Consider the following 6000-nt stretch of genomic DNA (forward strand, 5'->3'; position numbering starts at 1 on the left):
AAAAAAAAAAAAAAAATTTGATGTAGGATATGTTTGATTCAGTGATTGAAAAAATTAGATTCTAGCAATCAGCAGTAAACCGTAAAATGCTGCAATCAATAACTAGTGGTTGAAAAAAAAAAGACCTGAAAAAATATGTAATAATAATTTTAAATTACTCATTCTATGCATTTTTATTTATTGTATTTAGATTTTTTTTCTTAAATTATTTGTCGTCTTTAGAAAATTAAGGAGTATTAATTTTTTTTTCTAATTTTACCCTATATCTCTACTAAATACTATAATAAATATTTATACAATTTTCAATATGAGATAAAGGATAATTTAGTTAATTAATAGTATATTTTTATATAAATGAGGTTATTTAATTATTTTTTTAATCATCATGCAAAACTCAAATATCAATGATAAAAATGGACGGAGTTAATATTAATTATTAATTTTTTAAAATTAATTTAAAAATTTACTAAGGTCATTGATTAAAACATTAAAAGTTCTAATCGCTCAACTAAGGACTTGTATAAGTAATTTGATTAGCAAGAGTTAATTCAATTAATAAGATAATCAATAACATTCATATATTATACTGAGACTTTAAGTCTTATCAATCATCTTTTTTTAATAAACAATTTATAAAGTACTTAATAAAATTGATAATTTGGCTTGACTATGGAGTTTTCTCTAATTTAAACTTTTAGAGCATGTTTGGATGGATGAAAAAATGATAAATGATGAAAAGTAAGAAAAGGTAAAAAAAGAGAAGGATAAGGAATGTTACAATAAAAAAAAAATTCATATTTAAGAAGGGATGAATTAATAGAAAAGTAAATAGAAGTAATCTATTTTGTTCGTCTCACTTACTTCTTTTTATCCTTATTTTTCCCTTTTTCATCTTCTTCCAAAAAAACCCTTGCTCGCCATGTATGGAGTTGATATATAGCAAGTTATTGTGAAATGTGTAACAAATTTTCGTTAATAAAAACGTGACGTTAATTATGATAAAGGGAAATAGACTGTAAAGGCAATTTTCAAATCATTGGTAAGGACTAAGGAAAAGTGAATTGGAAACAAATCAAGGTTACAATTTTCCACTAACGTAAAGTAGTTGCCATAACGGTGGAGCAATTACTCTTCTCTTCTAGAGTCGGTCAACATTTCTAACCTTTTCTAAAATAATAATTATAATTGTAATAATTTATAAAATTTAGAATTAAGAACACTACCCCATAAAAAAAATAATTAAAATGGAAAGAAAGAAGAATATTTATATACTTTTTTCATCTCATTGTAATAGATGATTTAAAAAAAAATTATCGCACTTTATTTGTAATTTTAAAAAATTAAAAAAGTATTAATTATTTTTTTTAATCTTATTATTATTTATTATTATTCTCGATGTATTTATCTTTTTTTAATAATTTTCTACATTCCAATAATACTATAAGGATATTTTAATCAATTATTAGTATTTTTTTTATAAAAATAATGTTGTCCAATCATTTTCTTGATTATTTGTATAAAAATCTTCAAAAGTTATTGAAATGAAGAGAGAATATTAAATCTGCCTTTTTTTAAAAGAAAAAAAAAAGCTACCTTTTTAGTCTATATTTTTACGCTGTCTGTTATTAAACTCAATCCGAAAGTTGACTCGGTAGAGGAATTAAATTGATGGATTAGTGGTTTATCCAGTAGGTTAATGGACAACCAGTGGATTATTAAAAAATATATAAATTAATTAAATATTACACTTATTAATATAAATAAATATTTAAAATTATTTAATTAAATTTTAATTATTTAAATTCAAGCTTTAAAATTTATTAAGTTATATTTATATAAATTGTCATGACTCAAATTATGGGCCAAACCGACACTAGGACTTGGGTAAGTATAAGGCCCCCAAAACCCATGGTAAGCCTAACTATTCATTAACCCAACCTTAACGCTCGTATAGAAACCAATTTTTAAGAAATCAATTGGACAGAGTTCGGTCATAAACTGGACCATTCAACAGAGAGTTTTTAGCTCACCCGACCTGTGATCACAATATACATATTTATAGGGAGCTCAGCTCTCCCTCACAATCATCAACAACTCAATATAAGATTAAATGGAAGTCCAACTCTCTCATCCAACATGGTCATCCATTCACTCATTCCACATACATAGATTAATATGTTTACAATCCCAAGCTAAGTAAAATGGTTTTACATATGCGGAGATCTAGAATTCAAATTTAACAATACAAAATATGGAAATAATAGCTAGTAGACTTGTGAGGTTGGAAGCAAGTTAAACAGAAGAATAAGCTCTCCTGTAATCTAAAAAATAGGGTGAACAGGAGTGAGTGTTCGACTCATAGAGTAAGATATTGATTTTACATAGAATTTCTATAACTATCTAGTACTAATGCATCCCTAAGGATGAAATACAGTATAGATCAGCAATTTCAAACAATTTCAACAATATTCGTACAAAGAATAATTTGAAGCACTCACACACCCGTATGTCACATCAGTATAAATACAATATGGGAGCTGATTCCTCATATAGCTTTCTTAATCCAAGGCCTGCCAGCGAAAGCAACTCGAGTTGGACTTTCTCTTACAATCCAAGTGCGGGGTTCAACGAGATCAACTCAAAGACGTACTCACCCTGACTTATCACAAAAGGACTGGGCCTCCAGCGAAACTAGCTCAAGCCGATTTGCTTGTCCTACCCATATCCACCCCCAATATACCATATGCATACCGACACATGCACACAGTTCTAAATTACCCTAGGCGACACCCACATCAAACCATCAAATAAAGATGCAACATAAAGCGTGCCTATAGTAGCTAATACATATATCTATAAGTGATGTATAGGCATGTTGTGACATATAATAACAATAGTATTGAAATTATAAATAAAATCAATATCTACTTACTAATTAACCAGAAGTCACTACGGCAGCTGGGCAGAGGAAAAAGGCTGACCGGCTCACCTAAATGATTATATTACAAATTCATCAGTATTAATTTCAAATAAAGCTTTAAAGAGGCAAAAGATGCTCTAATTTATGCCGAAAATTCGGCAGAGTTTTCCCTGTACTTAGGACCTACTCAACCTGCAAAGGGGTTTAAATAATACTTTTAAAGCCACACATCATCTTAACAACAACACATCACCCCTCTTGAGCCCTCCAACTCAGGCAAACCTCACACAATCCAACAATTTAATTGTAAGGGTTAAAACAGATATTTTACAAAAGTCATTCTAATTAGCTCTAAAAATTCTAAAATTTTACCCCGCAGTCCTTAGCAATATTATAGAGCCAACGCAAAAGGAATTATAATTTTTTAGCTACCCACGAATATTTTATAGAATTTTATTCTAAACCTGCCACTATGAACTTGAAGAAACTCGGAGTTCAGGTTTACCTATGCCAATTCTAACGCTTAGAATGCATCCAGGGCATCTGAAAATGATGGAGTAGCCTATAATTTTGACCCAGTTCTGAAGTGATTTCAATAGCTTATCTGCTCGGCCCAAAATTACATATTCGGGCGACGGTCGAATTTTCAAGAAACGAAAGTACCTACGCGAAGCGCACAACACCAGGGGTTAGAATAAAATTATTACAAAATTAAATAAGCTCATTTGAAATTTGGAAAAAACACTGTGAAATTCATGGGACCCACTGAATTTCTTATATCGAAAAATTTTGAAATTTATATTGCCGCGAAGCTCTTGTCATGTAGAGCACACCGGTACTCTCGAAATTCCCATGGGGTTCTCGGTTTAGGAGAAATTTAGCCCAAAAGTCGAAATGGGCTAAAACTTTTCGGGCAAAAATTGGACAAACCGCTAAATGAAAATTAGTATTCTTGGTGTCTATAGAAAGCTCTCGAGCAGTATAAAGTGTTTGGGATAAGACCCGATCCTGGATCGGCCGAATTTTGATCAAGAAGCTGAATGATGGCGTCTCATGTGGAGGGAGTTTCAAGAGCATTTTTCGGACCACTGGAGCGATGGCCGGCGACGGGGGAGGGGAGCTGGAGGTGCGCCTACAAGCTGGGGAGGAAAGGGCCTCAGCTGGCCGCGAGAGGAGAAGAGAGGAGAGAGAAAATGAGAGGGAAAGGAAGAGAGGTCGAGTGATGCGGGAGAAGGGAGAAGGAGAAAAAGAAGATCAGTCTGATTCGATCCGGTTCGATTCGACTGGTTTGATTCAGAATACCCCAAATTAAATTTTTACTCTACCCTGGGATAAAAAACGAGGCCCAAAAATTTCAAAAAAATTATTGAAATCTCAAAAAAAAAATTTTGAAGATTAAATATATTTTTTATTTTGCCACATAGTCTTTAAATCAATTTTTAAAAATAATAAATTTATTATCTTAAGAAAATCAAACCTGATTTTTAAAATTCAGAAAAATTTCAAATAAATTTTCATAATATTTAATATAATAAAATAATAATATTTACGTATAAAATAATTATTTAAAAATTAGGGGTGTTACATAAATATTAATAGTATTTTTAAATTTTATATAAAAATATTTAAGTGATATAATACATAAAAAATTTCTATAAATGTTTAATTATCTTTTTAATATTTATAATATTAAGTATATATTAAAAATAAAGAAATAAATGACTTTGTGAAATTTATTATATTATGACAAAGTAATATATACATACATATCAAAATTACAGACACAAAACTACTAAGTTAGTTTACTTGGTTTTAATTTTAAAAACTTTATTATATATATTTTTTAAAATTACAAACACATAACTATCAAACTAGTTCATTTGATTTTAATTTTAAAGATTTTTTTTATGAGGTTAATAAAAAAAATTATTTCTATCAATTAATTGAACTGGTCAGGTTAATCGGAGCCATATTTAATTATCAATTCAATTATTGGACTATTCAGTCGTACTAAATTATTTTTTTATCTGATTCAATTATAAAATTAGACCGATTTAAAAACTGATTCATTGATCTAACTAATCGATTATGTCTAAATTTAATAACTATGAATGGAATTGAATTTGACCGGCTTGTTAGGTTGTCACAATAATCAAATTAAAATTATTTAACTCGTGCTTGAGGTGATGAATAAATTATTATATTAAAAATTTTGTTACCCATTAATTATATTATAATTATTTACAAGTAAAGAACATAAGCTAAATTCCAAATTAGACAAATTCAGGCTTCTAGATTATGGGACTTGTGGTATAAGGTCACATGCAAGTGTTTCTCCAATTTTTCGGATTTAGGCTGCGTCTAATACAGCAATTCGGGACTTTATGCTTATACCTTTAGCCTTCAGCCTTTGTGTAGACCTTTCAGAATTATACGGATTTAATTTAAAATTGAAATTAAATTAAAATTATTTAAATTTAAAATTGATTAAAATAAATTTTAATTCAAATTTTTAAACAAATTGAAAAAAAAATCAATTATTAAATTTTTTAAACAAAATTTTTTGACATTATCATATTGTTGCTATCTCATAGTTGCCTCAAATATTAAATTTATACATTATTAAATAACAATTTTAATATAAAAATTTTAAATTGTAAATCTATTTTCACACCATTTGCATTGTTTCCTACTACATTAATTAAATATATATTCACATCTATGCATATAATATTTTCCATCAAAAGTACTTTTGAATTAATTTTAATAAATAAAAATTGAATTTTTATGAATTAAAATGAAATTTTCTTTTCAATTAATTTTAAGGGTAAATGTGGATAGAAATATTTAACATATGAATCATCTTCTAGAGATTAGAAATGTAATATAACAAGCAAAAGAGGATAAATAAAAAAATAAAACTAATAGGTGTTTGGTATGAATAGTTCGTCACTCTTATTATTTAAGTAATATTAAGTATTCGATTCTTATGAATGAAGAAGATACATAATGAGAGTGTTTTACCCCTTAATGGATCAACCCGGTGCGAATAAGATTATTTCTAATCCATTGAGTTTTGA

Source organism: Hevea brasiliensis, chromosome 2 (assembly GCF_030052815.1).
Source record: "Hevea brasiliensis isolate MT/VB/25A 57/8 chromosome 2, ASM3005281v1, whole genome shotgun sequence".
In the NCBI taxonomy this organism is placed as follows: domain Eukaryota; kingdom Viridiplantae; phylum Streptophyta; class Magnoliopsida; order Malpighiales; family Euphorbiaceae; genus Hevea; species Hevea brasiliensis.